The sequence below is a fragment of the Myotis lucifugus genome, unplaced genomic scaffold (assembly GCF_000147115.1).
Source record: "Myotis lucifugus unplaced genomic scaffold, Myoluc2.0 scaffold_2, whole genome shotgun sequence".
Classification (NCBI taxonomy): Eukaryota; Metazoa; Chordata; class Mammalia; order Chiroptera; family Vespertilionidae; genus Myotis; species Myotis lucifugus.
In genome coordinates this window covers 21,902,363-21,918,349 of record NW_005871050.1, presented here as the reverse complement: position 1 = coordinate 21,918,349, position 15,987 = coordinate 21,902,363, and the positions used below count along the sequence as shown (strand labels likewise).

General features: G+C 41.4%; 1 pseudogene; it reads right to left on the bottom strand.

Moving 5' to 3' along the window:
- Positions 1 to 9,851: 9,851 nt before the first annotated feature.
- On the bottom strand, positions 9,852 to 11,689 carry LOC102440545 (annotated as a pseudogene).
- Positions 11,690 to 15,987: the final 4,298 nt, after the last annotated feature.

Here is a 15,987-nt window from a genome sequence, read left to right as displayed (position 1 = left end):
GCCTCTGCAGAAGGGTTTTCCACACAGAGACGGAGGGCAACTCCGTCCTAACACGCCGCGTGAGGTTTGTGTCTCGGTTACTGGTGGTTTAGGAAATGCCTCGCCCCCGCGTGCTGTGGGTGCGGTCACACGGATGTCCTGGGCTGTTGGCAAATCGGAGAAACTTCCAGCAACGCTTCTCATAAGAGACGCTGTGTGAGCTGGAATAATTGTCCACAGATGAACTCTGGGCTCCACACATTTCAAGCCTGTTTTCCTTCTCGGCCCACAGTTTCTAGCCTTGGGCGCTGGGGCAGGTTCTAAATGGAGGACCTTGGCCTCCGTCCTGGGCCCAAAGGGCGGGGGGGGGGGGGAGGCCTAGAGGCCATTCCTACGGGACAGGCAGGGACAATGAGCTGAGACACAGGCGTGGAGCAAACATCGTGTCCCTCTAAACCCAAACCAAGTGCCTCCCTGTGGTAGACGTGCTGCCCCCCAGCCGCCCAGAGCCTCATCACAGCGGGACTCCCCCGATGCCCAAGGACTCCCCGTAAACATCCTGAGCTCCCCCTTGGAGTGCTCTTCCCAGAGAACCCAACCAGCGACAGTCCCCCACTCACCTTCCTCTTGGCTGCACCCCCAAATGTCACAGCCCCTCCAGTGTCACCTACACAAGGGGATGCGGGGTGCAGGGGTGTCCCAGTGGGAGAGGACAGAGGGCCTGACTGGGTGCGGTTGGACTCTCTTAATTTTGTGCGTTTTCAAAAAAGACTTGATCCTGCGGACGCACTCCTGGGGGTTCTTCACAGGCCGGGGAGTATGTAAAGGGCACTGGAGGCTGAGAGAGCGTCATCAGCCTGCTGTTAGGTCCATGTCTACATTCCGCAAGGTTTACCGCGCACCTACTGTGTGCCAGCCTGTGGCTGATGTGCAGAACACTGCGGGCCCCTCCTCGCCCACTCACAAACGGGAGGGTGGCGGTGATGGTGGGACAGACTCAAAAAGGCAAAATTACTCTGCAGAGGCGGCTGGCCCTGAATCGGCGATGAGGGGGAGAGTGCTCCTGTCGGAAAGAGCAGCACTTTAGGGCCTGGTCGGGGACCATAGGGTGGTCAGAACTTCAGGAGACAGGAGGGGCTCTGGGGGGCAGACGGGGGCAGGGGGGGGGTGGTAGCCAGAGTCATAGCCCCTCAAGGTACCCGTGGGGTCAGCGAATATGATACAATTCTTGGCAAAAAGAACTTTATAGGCAGAACTAAGATTAAAGACCTTAAGCCCTGGCTGGCGTGGCTCAGTTGGTTGGGTATAGCCCATCCCATGCACATGCCCAGGTTGCAGGCTCAATCTCATGTCAATGTTTCCCGCTCTCTCTCCCTCTCCCATACTCCCTCTAAAAATCAACAAAAATATTTTTTTAAATATATTTTATTGATTATTTTACAGAGAGAGGAAGGGAGAGGGATAGAGAGCCAGAAACATCGATGAGAGGGAAACAGGTGAGAGGGAAACATCGATCAGCTGCCTCCTCCACACTCCCCACCGGGGACGTGCCCGCAACCAAGGTACATGCCCCTGATGGGAATCGAACATGGTACCCCTCAGTCCGCAGGCCGACGCTCCATCCACTGAGCCAAACCGGTCAGGGCAATAAAAATATTTTTTTAAAAAAAGATTAGCCCTGGCTGGTTTGGCTCAGTGGACAGAGCGTCGGTCTGCGGACCAAAGGGTCCCAGGCTCCATTCCCGTCAAGCGCATGCCGGGGCCGCGGGCTTCATCCCCAGCGGGGGGCGCGAATGAGGCAGCCAATCAGTGACTCTCATCATTGATGTTTCTCTCTCCCTCTCCCTTCCTCTCTGAAATCAATAAAAATGTATCTTTCAAAAAAAGATTAAAGACCTTAAAGCAGGGAGATCACTCTGGGTTGTTTTGGTGGCCCAAGCACCCTCAGGAGTCCTTCCAAGCAGAAGGGAAGCTCAGCCTCTGCCACTGGCTTCCGAGATGGGGAGCGGGTCCCCACCGGCCAGGGTCCGAGGCACTCAGGGGCCGCGAGGGCTGGGCATGCCCGCGGGTGGCAGCCCGCAAGGAACGAGCCGCAGCCCCACAACCACTGGGTCTGAACTCTGTCACCGGCCTGATGGTTTCTTATGGCAGCGACAGAACACATGGGTGTTAGACCCAGAGGCCGGGCGCTCTAACCCGCGAGCGACGCGTGGACATGGCTTCGGAGCTGGGCGGGAGCGCAGGCCGGAGAGGAAGGAGCATGACGGACAGACGACATGGCCTCTGTGGGTTCAGGGAGCCCCCCTCGGGGTGCCCCGCGGCCTCGGCTCAGCCTCTCACCCACTTCCTCATCCTGTCTAGGCACCTCTCGAGCCCGTGGCCTCTCTGACTCTCATGTACTGGTTCTCAACCTTCCTAATGCCGCCACCCTTTAATACAGTTCCTCAGGTTGTGGTGACCCCCAATTTCATTGTTACAAATTGAACATAATTAAAGCATAGTGATTAATCACAAAAACAATATGTAATTATACATGTGTTTTCCGATGGTCTTAGGCGACCCCTGTGAAAGGGTCGTTCGACCCTCAAAGGGGTCGCGACCCACAGGTTGAGAACCGCTGCTCATGTTTCTGGGGTTCCAGGCAGTGGAAACGGAACCTGGTTTTCTCTTGCTCATCTGCTTCCCGTGAACTCAGCTAAATTCTGGGGCGGGGCGGGCGGGGGAGGTAGAATTTCCCCTCCCCAGACTTTCTATCTCCTGCAGGCGGGAGCCTGGGCTTCAAGGGTGCTGCCAGCGGTCCTGGCCCGTGCAGCTCGGGTGGTGGGAGCACCATCCCGTCGGTTGTGGGTTCGAGTCCCCGTCAGGGCGCGGACCCAGGTTGCAGGGACACGTAAAGGAAGCAACCGATTGATGCCTCTCTTTCTCTCCTTTCCTCTCTCTTAAGTCAATGAAAAACATCCTCGGGTGAGGACTTAAAAATAAAAATAAAAATAAGATAAAAAAGGATGCTGCCAGTCAGGCCTGGGAGGAGACGCAGAGCGGTGACTGGAGCCGATGGGAAAGGTGCGTGGTTCCGCTGCGCACGTGTGTGCGATTTGCTTTCCAAACAGGAATCCTTTGCACAAACCATCTCAGCTGCCCCTTTTCCTGAGCGACAAACATACGGTCAAATCCTCACCTCGCCCGCAGCCACTTCATTCTTTTAAAAAGAAACAAACCTTGACTCTCAGCCTCTGCCTCTTTGCCCGGGACGCCACACCGGGGCCCAGCCCCCCCCCCTCCCCCTCCCCCCTCTCCCTCTGATCTCCATGGCGACCACCAGGACGCAGGCCAGGCGGGACCCCCGGGCCCTCAGCCTGCACCCCGGCTCTCTCTCCCTCCTATCATCATGTGATCACAGGGCCGCAGGTGAGGCGGCACCCCCCGGCTCTTGCCTGCTGCCTGGGTTTCTGATCACTGTTTTTCCGTCCTTCCCCTTTTGCCTCCCATCATTGTGCCTACATATGCAAATTAACCACCATCTTTGTTGTTGGTTAACCGCCATCTTTGTTGGCAGTTAATTTGCATATCGCCCTGATTAGCCAATGGGAAGCGTAGTGGAGGTATGGTTAATTACCCTTTTTGTCTTTTATTAGATAGGACTAGAGACCTAGCACGTGAAATCATGCGAGGCGCCTCGTGCCCTGCCCCGCCGCACTGCAAGAGCTGCTGCTCATGGCCTGGGGGGGGGGAGGAGGTACCGAGAGGTGCTCCATGCACCTCCTGGTGACAGGTCATTTGGTCATTCCGGCGTTCCGGTGTTCCGGCCACTTGGCTTTTTATAATAGAGATAGCATAGAACAGTACATACATTTGACCCTCTGCATCTGCAGATTCACATATCTTACATCTTTTGTAGTTGTTCCCACAGTTTTCGCATATTCTCTTCTTATTTTTTTATTTTTATTTTTTCCCAGGATTTTTCTCTTTGCATTTCTAGTTTTATTTATTTCTGCTGGGAGAACTATAGGCTCAGAGATTCTTTCCTCAACAATGTCCCAGTCTATTAATAAGCCCATCAAAGCATTCTTCATTTGTTAGTGTCTTAGATTGCTAACATTTCTTTTGGTTCTTTCTTATAATTTCCATCTCTCTGCTTACATTACCCATCTGCCCTTATCATCTTAATCATACTTATTTCAAATTCCCAGTCTGATAATTCCAACATCCCTGCAATATCTAAGTCTGGTTTTAATGTTTGACGTTTCTTCAAACTGTGTTTTTTGCCTTTGCATATGTGTCGTAAGTTTTTCTTAATAGCCAGACACAATGTAGTGGATAAACAAAGTGCTGTAAATAGGCCTTTAATATGATGGTGGTAACGTGTTGGGGGCAAGAAAGTGTCCTATAGTGCTAAGAATAGGTTCCAGTCTTTTTGTTATTGTTGTTAATCCTCACCTGAGGTTATATTTTCCATTGATTTTTTAGAGAGAGTGGAAGGGAGGGGAAGAGACAGAGAGAAACATCTATGTGAACTGAGCCTGAAACTGAGATACATGGCCTTGACTGGATTCGAACCGGGGACCCTTCAGTTTGCAGGCCAATGCTCTATCCACTGAGCCAAATCAGCTAGGGTAGTCTCAGTCTTTTAGTCAACCCATACCTCTAGACTGTGAATTTCACATGTATATCTCAGTTGCCACTCCCCATTCAATGGAACAGAATGGCTTGAGTGGGATGGAGTTTGGTATTTCCCTTCCTCTATATGGAAGGCTAGATTGACTTTTTATTTCTCCCTTGCTAGAAGGCTCTACTAAAGCCCAAACAAGTCAGGGTCTGGTTAAGTCGTTTCTCCTGAGGGAAGACTTTGTTAAGAAGAATAATATGTTCTACCATATTTCAAAATGATTCCTTTCCCTCTCCCCTTGCCAAAAGTATGAGGGAATTTTCCCCCCTGATATTCATTGTGAGAACCTGGTTGAGCTCCTTGGGATGTACGTAATTCATAAAAGTGTTGGGACCCCTCATGACTGGTTCCCCTGGAGTTTTTATCTAGGACTTGTCCACACTGAGCCTCTACCAATTCATCAGTTACAGATTAGGTTTTCTCACCTCAACATTGGTTCCTAAGATGGTTTCTGTTCTAGTAAGTTGTGATTCTAGTTATTCCCTTGTTGATCTTCATTTTGGGGGGCAGTGGTTTGCCCTGTGACCTCACTTCTCTGGCAAATATAAGAAAAGTGATTGATTGCCAAAACCGGTTTGGCTCAGTAGATAGAGCGTCAGCCTGTGGACTGAAAGGTCCCAGGTTTGATTCCAGTCAAGGGCTTGTACCTGGGTTGTGGGCACATCCCCAGTAGGAGATGTGCAGGAGGCAGCTGATCGATGTTTCTCTCTTATCGATGTTTCTAACTCTCTATCTCTCTCCCTTCCTCTCTGTAAAAAATCAATAAAATACATTTAAAAAAAAAAGAAAAGTGATTGATTCTGCTGTTTGTTTAGCTTTTTACTTGTTTTTAGGATAGAGTGGCGAGTACTAGCTTCTTTCATGTCTGACCAGAAGCCAGAGGTCTCCAAATTGTGTATATATTTAATTTGCAAATTCTATCTTCAACCTTGTATAATCTACTACTTAATGCATTCATTGACATTTTTATATCAAAGGGTATGTTTTCATTTATAGAAATTGGCTGTTGTTTTATCCAAAGCAGCCTGTTTTATATTTATGTTCAATTTTTTCTTAAAATTTTAATTATTTCTTTTATGTGTTTAGGCATTAAAATAACTATTTTATAATCTTTCTCAGATTGTTCTTGTGTTGCCTCAGATTCTGAGCAGCACATAAAACAGGAGAAGCTGTATAAGGCATTTGTGGTGATTGGGTTATTCCATTACATGTTTTATATTTTTTAAAATTGTCTCACCTCAATTGAAGCTGGATTCTTCCTGTGAGAATCCCTTATCACCTTGATCATGGGAATATTCCTCCAGAGTGGTTTGGCAGCCACTTATATCAGGTAACCTAGACTATCACTAACTCAAAATCAAATTTTTGTCAATTTTTTGGTTGTCTGGACCATAGAGTACTACCAGTTTTGCTCTAACCCCAAGTAAGTAATGGGACAGAGGTTCTCAATTCTAATGGAAAGTTTTTATTTCCTTTATCCTAAATAATAAAGTGGCAATATGCAAATTGGCCATCACACCCTCACACAAGATGGCCTCCCCCATGTGGTCACAAGATGGCAGCACCCATGTCATCACAAGATGGCCACCCCAATGTTGTCATAAGATGGCCACCCTCATGTGGTCACAAGATGGCCATCACAAGATGGCCGGCAGGGGAGGGCAGTTCTGAGAAATCAGGCCAGCAGGGGAGGGCAGTTAGGGGTGACCAGGCCAGCAGGGGAGGGCAGTTGGGGGCGACCGGCCTTGCAGGGGAAGGAGGGCAGTTGGGGGGGACCAGACTGGCAGGGGAGGGCAGTTGGAGGCAATCAGGCTGGCAGGGGAGCAGTTAGGCATCAATCAGACTGGTAGGCAGAAGTGGTTAGGGGCTATCAGGCAGGCAGGCGGGTGAGCAGTTGGGAGCCAGCAGTCCCAGATTGTGAGAGGGATAGGGCCTAAACTGGCAGTCAGATATCCCCCAAGGGGTCCCAGATTGGAGAGGGGACAGGCTGGGCTGAGGGACACCCCCTCCCAGTACAATAAAATTCTACAATAAAATTCCTTGAAATCTCTTGAGGCCAGTGGATGGGTTTTATTATCACATTTCCCACTTTACTTAAAGTGTGGATTTCGAAGGTCTCAGATTTATGCAGGGATCTTAGGTCCAGCTCCTACCTGCATGCTCCCAAGGCCTTGAATCCTTTCCCTATGTGGTATTTTATACCCAAACAACTTCAACTTCATTATCTGATAAGCCTCTAATTCTTTCCCGCTGTCCTCTTTTCCTAGGCAGAACTTCACTACTATAAACTCAATTGCTTACATCACTGGCTTTTTATTTTTTTTCTCCTCCTCCTTATAATAATTATCATTATTATTATTTCTTCATTTTCTTTGCAGATATAATTTTCTTATAATTGGTGCTATAAGTTTTTAAATTATGTTTTATGCAGTATTTACAAATATTTTAGATAATATTTTTATATTAATCTTGATGACCATATTGACAATATCAAAAGTCTCGGTTAAAATTATTTCCAATTCTCAATATCTACATTAAGTTCTACTTTATCACTCTCATAGAATGTTTGTGCTGGAAAGAAATTAAAATATGATCTAGTCCAGAAATCCATTTTACTATCTCTAGGAATCAGATAGGTAATATAAATATGTGAAAAAGCTGTATGTAAAACGATAGAGTAGTGGGGCTTTGTTTTATATCCGGAGAGTGCCCTCCTAAAGACATCTAATAATAGCTAACACTATGTTGACCAAACAAAACAACTCTGTAGAATACAGTTTGCAACCTCTAATTCTATACAAACTCCCTCATTCTATGTATGATGAAATTGAAAACACACCAGGTCTTGCCCAATTTGCATAGCTAATCACTTGAGTCCCCCACCCTTTTTTTTAATCCTCACTCGAGGATTAAATTCCATTGATTTTTAGAGAGAGTGGAAGAGAGAGGGAAAGACAGAGAGAAATATCGATGTGAGAGAAACACATCGATGGGTTGCCTCCTACACACGCCCAGACCAGAGAGGGGAGGAGCCTGCAACTGAGGTACTTGTCCTTTGGCCTGCAGGCCAATGCTTTATCCACTGAGCCAAACTGGCTAAGTCTTGAATCCCCTTTTTGACAATCATGATTACCATAAACTTATGGAACAACTAGATGCTACATGCTATAGTAATTTACAATAGTGACAGATAAAATACTAAAGTTTTTATTATTAACCTCAACTCTTAAATCTCAAACATTAAAATCATTTCAGTTGAAGAATAGTATTTTTTTCTTTGAAAATGATTATAATTAGCTTAGCTTGAATGTATGTGATTTTTAGAAAAATGTGACTGTAAGTAAATGTTTCCTTTCCCCAAACAGGTAAGATCTCAAAGGTAATTTCTTGTTTCATCTCAAGTCCAACCAAGAATCCCAGTGTAAAGCAAAACATCTATTTCATCATGACGTCTGAGACATGGGCTGGGAACTGCAGCCCATAGATAAAGATGTATCTAGAAAGTACAGAGCATTACTCAGATGTTATCAGCTGCCTTCCTGCATCATGTTGCCACCTTTGATCAAATACCTCATTAGAAGAATACTAAAGAGTTCAGAGAAAGTTTTAAAAGATTTTTTCCAATAAATGCAAATATTGTACAAAAGGTTTTTCCAAGAAAATAATTCAATGCTTATGTGTGACTCTTCATAGCTACGAATGTTTTTCATTCATTATCTCATTTCTTCCTCAGAAAAATGTTATGAGGATAAAATGATTCTTGTTCCATTTATTATATGAAGACATTGAAGCCCAGATAAAGCAAATGATTTTATCAATTCACATGACTGATATGCAGCAAAATCAAGGCTCTAATTCAGGTGTTGTTATTATAAACCATGCTTTTGATATTTCTACATGCTATCACTTCTCATATAAATTTACATGATAGGCAAGATAAAAATTTAACCTTACTTTGTTACTCTTATTAAGATGAGTGTGTCCTATCTTATATGTACTAATATTAGTTTTTCAAATTTTTTCATTTGATTTATAAATAATTTTTATTTTATCGTATATGGTAAATTTTTCATTGTTTTTTTTTATTTTTGTGTTTTTACATTTTTTGAGAAAACAAACAGGAATTTCTGGTACTTACATACAATTTTTAAACAAAGGAGACAGCAAATGGTACGGATAATGGAAGATTAGTTCAAGCTCGATGTAAGGAAATGAGAAAAAAACTAAAAATAAAAATTTAAAAATAAAGTGTCAGCTTAAGAGGCTGAGAGAGACCATATGTTGGGAAAAAGTGAGCATGTAGTTTAGAGCTTCACAAATTCACAATATTAAAACTAGAAAAAACGTACCTCTACCAAACAACTTTACTAATTGTTATGAATAAATGCTGATCACATCTTTATTTGTAATCCTTCAGCCCATAGGCCATATGTATGATCTATTAATTGGCACTTGTTTATATGCTTTAAATCAAATATTTACTGAGCAACATTTTGAATTTGAGGCTTTAGGCTTTATAAAGGGAAATCAAGCAGTATCAGTACTCAAATATTTATCCTATATAATAAAAGGCTAATATGCAAATTGTCCCCTCAACTGGGAGTTCAACCTGGAGTTCAACTGGGAGTTCAACCAGGGGGCAGGTCCGGCGGCCAACCGCCTGCAGCCCCTCCCCACGGCTGACACTGCCCCTGATTGGCCCCCCACACCACCATTGGGGGTGAGGCTGGCCGGCCAACCACCTGTGGCCCCTTCTCCTGATCGGCCCTGATTGGGGCGGGCCAGCGGGATCCCACCCATGCACAAATTTGTGCACTGAGCTTCTAGTAATCTAATGAAGGACAAACCAAATTTAAAAATGTATATATAATATTGTTTATTTTGCATTTAAGACAGGCATTGAGAAAGTATGAGATTAAGATAAGGAAAGTACCATTAAGAGTGGACATGAAATTACTTTATTATCAAAACTGATTCATATTTCTTGTTAGTTATGAATTCCATATATAGGTAGACCTCAAATTTATTGCAGGTTCAGTTCCAGACTACTGCAAAAAAGTGAATATCACAATAAAGTGAGTCACGTGATTTTTTGTATCTCAATGCATAGAAAGTTATGGTTATACTACACTGTAGTCTATTAAGTGTGCAATAGCATTACATCTAAAAAAACAATGTACATACCTTAATTAAAGATACTTTATTGCTAAAAATACCAACGATCATCTGAGCTTTCAGTGAGTAATAATCTTTTTGCTAGTGGAGGGGTCTTACTTTGATATTGATGGCTGCTGGCTGATTGGGGTGGTGGCTGCTGAAGTTGGGGTGGCTGTGCAAATACCTTAAAATAAGACAACAATAAAGTTTCCAGCATTGATTAACTCTTCCTTTTGCAAATCACTTCCCTGTAGAATATGATGCTATTTAATAACATTTTACCCACAGTCAAACCTCTTTCAAAATTAGAGTCTATCTTCTCAAATCCTGCTGCTGCTTTATCAATGAATTCTATTTAATATTCTAAATCCTGTGTTGTCTCTTCAACAATCTTCACAGCTTCATCAGGAGTAGATTACAGTGCAAGAAACCACTCTCTTTGCTCATTCATAAGAAGCTAAGAAGCAACTCCTCATCCAATAAAGTTTTATCATGAGGTTGTAGAAATTCCGTCAACAGACTCCACCTCTCATTCTCTTGCCATTTCCTCCACATCTGTAGTTATTTCCTTTACAAAAGTCTTGAAGCCCTCAAAGTCATCCATGAGGGTCAGAATCAACTTCTTCCAAACTCCTATTAATGTTGACATTTTGTCTTCTTCCCATGAATCTGACATTTTCTTACTGGCATCTAGAATGGTGAATCCTTTCTGGAAGATTTTCAATTGGTGATCTGCAATCCATCAGCGGAATCCCTATCTATGGCAGTTGTAGCCTTAAGAAAAGTATTTCTTAAACAGTAAGACTTGAAAGTTGAAATTACTTCCTGGTCCATGGGCTATATAATGGATGTTTTCTAAGCAGGCATGAAAACAACATTAATCTTATTGTACATCCCCATCAGAGCTCGTGGGTGACTAGATGCATTGTCAACTAGTAGGAACATTTTGAAATATTACTGAGCAATAGGTCTCAACATTGGGTTAAAAAAAAAGTCAGTAAACCGTGTTGTAAACATGCAATTTTATCCCATGTTGTTTAATTTATAGAACACAGGCAGAGTAGATTTAGTATCATTCTCAAAATTTTTAGGATTTTTGGAATGGTAAATGGGCCTTGGGTTCAAATTAAAGTCACCAGCTTCATTAGCCCCTAACAATAGAGTCAGCTTGTCCTTTGAAACTTTGAAACCAGGCATTGACTTCTCCTAACTATGAATGTACTAGATAACATCTTCTTTCAATATAAGTCTGCTTTGTCTACATTGAAAATCTGTTGTTTCATGTAGCCACCTTCATTAATTATCTTAGCTAGATCATCTGGATAACTTGATACAGCTTCTATATCAGTACTTGCTGCTTCACCTTGCATTTCATGTTTTGGAGATGGCTTCTTTCCTTAAACCTAATAAACCAACTTCTGCTGGCTTCACACTTTTCTTCTGCAGAATCCTTACCTCGCTCAGACTTTGTAGAATTGAAGAGTTAGGCCCTTGTTCTGGATTAGGCTTTGGAATGTGGTGGCTGGTTTGATCTATCCAGACCTCTGAAACTTTCTCCATATCGGAAATGGACTGTTTTGCTTTCTTATTATTTGTGGAGTAGTACTTTTAATTTTCTTCAATAATTTTTCGTTTTCATTCACAACTTGGTTCACTACTTGGTGCAAGAGGCATAGTTTCAGGCCTCTCTGCTTTCGATAAGCCTTCCTCACTATGCTTAATCATTTCTAACTTTTGACTTAAAGTAAGAGGTGTGTGGCTTTTCCTTTTACTTTAATACTTAGGGGCCACTGTATGATTATTAATTGGCCTAATTTCAATTTCTTGTGTCTTAGGGAATTGGGAGACCTGAGAAGAGGTAGAGAGAAGGAGTAATGGCCAGTTCATGGATCAGTCAGAACACACACATTTATTGATTGTTTGTCATCTTATATGGGCATGGTTCATGTTCCCCAAAATAATTACAATAGTAACATCAAAGCTCAATGATCATCGATCACCATAAGAAACATAATGTTGCCGAAACCGGTTTGGCTCAGTGGATAGAGCGTCGGCCTGCGGACTAAAAGGTCCCGGGTTCGATTCTGGTCAAGGGCATGTACCTTGGTTGCGGGCATATCCCCAGTAGGAGATGTGCAGGAGGCAGCTGATCGATGTTTCTCTCTCATCAATATTTCAAACTCTCTCTCTCTCTCCCTTCCTCTCTGTGAAAATCAATAAAATATATTTAAAAAAAAAAAAAAAAGAAACATAATGTTAATGAAAAAATTTAAATATTGCAAGAGTGACCACAACGTGACACACAGACATGAAATGAGCAAATACTGTTCGAAAAATGGCACTGGTAGACTCTCTAGATAACGGATTGCCCACAAACCTTCAATTTTTTAAAAAGCATATATCTGCAGAGTGCAATAAAGCGAAGCACAATAAAAGCCTGTATGCTTGTATACGTATATCCAAATATATATGTTTGAAATCCATTTTCATTAACATACAAAGAGGAGTTTTAGATGACTGGTTTACAGATGTGCCATTGTGTGTGTGTGTGTGTGTGTGTGTGTGTGTGTATGTACTTTTTCTTCCACTGTAGATCATAACTTTTTCAAGGTTGAAGACTCCGTTCTTTGATATCTAGACAAACACACATGTGTACACACACATCATCTCCTGCCCTGTACTATATTTTTCTTATTGTTAGTATAAAAGTAAATATTTGAATAATGCACAGCATAATAGGAAACTGTCATAAGAACTTGAAGAAAAGGATGGTGAGATAAAAAGGAACTATTTGTTTCATTATGCTGTAGTACAAGCCCAAGGGCAAATAAAGTCAGAAAGGAAGTTGTAACCAAGTAATTTGGTAACCAGAGCATGAACAGGGTCTATAGATGTGGTGATAAGGAAAAGGACTTGGGAAAATGATAAAGCCGTAGCAGACTGGGTTATATTTTGGATGTGTGGGAATGAGTAAGAAATGATCCTGCCACTGCCAGCTTGATTTTGGGAGAAATAAATATTGCTTTTCCAAAGATAAAGAAAAAGATAAGTTCTATTTTCACCCCACTGAGGCTGAACACAAGAAATATAGTAATAAGATAGGTTTGAGACTATGACTTTGTCTATATAATCAAACACACTCATACACACACATATGAAATTAGGACGAAAATCAATGAGACCAGTTATGTTGATACTAAATGATATTAAAGTGTGTGAAGTGCTTTACATTATTTATACATTCACTTATTAAATACGAATTTCTTTAATACTCATTTATTAGGCACTGTTCTAAGCACTGAGGATGCAAAGCTGAATAATATACAGCCCCTGACCTCAACGGGTTCTAAAAGATTCTGATCAGGAAACAGCCAAATGCCTTGTTTTTTCCTATTACTGGTTTATGTGTTTAGATATAATAAACAAAATGAACTGCCTGTGCAGTGAGAAAATTAGTGGTATGTGCTTTAATAAAGCACAGAAACATTTCATTTAGTGGAGGGCCCACTAGTACATGAGTTTGATAGGTTGAATTTCAGACACATAATTTTATGCCGGCAAAGTGGGATATAATAGGTTTGATGGCAGGAACCAGACTGTCTGGTTTCTTGATATGAGCATAATAAGGAGATTGCACTGAAAAACCAAGGCTTTGCCTTGTAACCCTTGATGAGAACATGGAAAAATCACAAGTGAATACTAGGCCTCCAAGCAGAGATTGGACTGCACTATGCATTTGCTTAAGCTTAAGTCAAAGTGGCAGCTCCAGTTTCTCAGCCTTTGGGTGGTCTTCATGTGGGTTTACAGTAATAATCAATTTTCACACTCTAAGCAGAAGAAATGTAATGTGAAATCCCCTTCACAATTCATTTTTTAAGTGACATGACTACTGAGCTATCAGTAAGAATTCTTGTTTTGGGAAAACTAGGAGACACTATTTTCTTCAGCAGTTTTCATTGATAGAATGTAATGTGACAATGTGATTCTTAAATGGCCTGATGCTATCATTCAAGCCTTCCTTTAAATGGGGAATACAAATGATGAATGCACAATTTCTACAAGCAAAATGGTTTGGAGGATAATTTCCTCTTAAAGATTGAAATTGACTCTAGCTAAGTAGAAAGGTAATTGTCTTTTCATCAGGCTCATATCCTGTTGCTGCTACCTAAATATGAAACATTACATTACTAATTTGGTGCTTTAGAGTCAGTGTAAAATCCAAATACATGTCAAATTTCTAGGGATATGTGAAAATTCTTTTGTTACCAGATATTTAATTTTCAAAGTAGGAGACTCAAAATACTGAGAATTAGTATTCATTGGGAAGTCCCAACAGAATTTCAGAGAATCGGTTTGCATTTCAGTAAGGAATGCTTGTGCAGCAGCCTCTCCAGACACATATGCTTAATCACACCCATCCAGAAAGTGAAAAGCCAAGATTTGTATTTGAAAGGGAATCATAATTTTGATTTTATGCTGTGTGCATAGGTCCCAAAATGTTCAGGCCTTCAAATCTTCTTTGTTACCTCATCAAGATTGTTTTATTAAGTTTATTGGGGTGACATTTGTTAATAAAAGGACAAGTACCATATGAATTCACATATGAGTTAAAAAACAAAGTGGAGACAGACTCGTGGATACAGAGAACAGACTGACAGCTGTCAGAGGGGAGGGGTTTGGGAGCTGGATGAGAAGGGTGAAGAAATTAAGCAAACACACACACACACACACACACACACACACACACACCACACACACCAAAAACAAAACAAAAAGAACAACACAGACAATAGCATGGTGATTACCAGAGGGAAAAGGGGGTGGGGGAGGTAGAAGAAGGTATAGGGGGTATAAATGATGATGAAAGGAGACTTGACTCAGAGTGGTGAACACACAATACAATATAAGGCCTTCAAATCTTGATGTGATAAAAGGAAAGAGCTTTGCTTAAGAGAGAGCTACCTATCGTTTCAAGTCTAAAGGCATTTTTGATTATCTGATTTTCATCTAAAAACAAAAGAAATAACTGTACCAATATATTATTTATTTATCCCTGTGTTTTGAGTTTTTAGTAAAAAGATTTTACATGTTTTCTCATATTTATTACTATTTATTTTATGCTATTGCAATTTTAATTCTTACATGTATATTAACATTGTTGGTAGTACATAGAAATGCAGTTCGATTTTCATATTGACCTTGTATCCAAAGCATTTGCTAAGTTGCACAATTAATACTATGAATAATTTTTTGTCAGGTTCCTTAGGATATTCCCCATAGCCAATCATGCCATGAAAATAAACACACATTTGCTTCTTTCTTTCTAATTTGTTTATGTGGCTGGACTTTTCGGTGCAGTTTGATTAGAAGTGCTGAGGGTGAATATCCTTGCATTGTTCTGTCATAGGTAGAAAACATTAAACGTTTCAGGATTAAGTTTAGGCTTACTTTTAGGTTCGCTCATAGATACACTTTACCATTCTGAGGAAGTTTTCTTTTATTTCTATTTTGCTGAAACATTCTTTAAAAACAAATCATGAGTGAGCATTGGTATTTGTCTCATGTATTTTCTGCATCCATTGAGATGATCATGTGATTTTTCTCTTTTATTCTGTTCATGTGGTCAGGTATATTGATTGATTTTCCAATGTTGGACCAAACTTGCATTCATGACATAAAACCCACCTGAATACAATGAATTATCACTTTGTATATTGAAACTGATTTGTGAATATTCTAAATTAATTTTATATCTATGTTCTTGAGGGATATTGGTTTATAATTTTCTTTCCTGGTAATATCTTTCTCAGCTTTTATATGTGTTGTGATACTTTTCTCACCCGAGGATATGTTTTTATTGAAAGGTTGTGGACTGTTCCTTTTGTTCCTGTTTCCTTTGTGAGACTATTTTAATTACAAATTTAGATTGACAGCTATTTTGGGTGTCAATTTTAGTAAGTTATATCTTTAAAGGAAATTGTCCATTTCATCAATCTCAAATTATTGCCATAAAGTTGTTCATAATACTCCATTATTATTTTTTAATGTCTCTGGGATCCATAATGATGACTCCTCTTTTATTTCTGATATGGCTAATTTGCGTTTTTCCTCATTTATTTTCTTGCTCATTCTTGCTAGCTATTTATAAATCTTAACAGCCATTGTAAGGCAACAAACCAATGTTT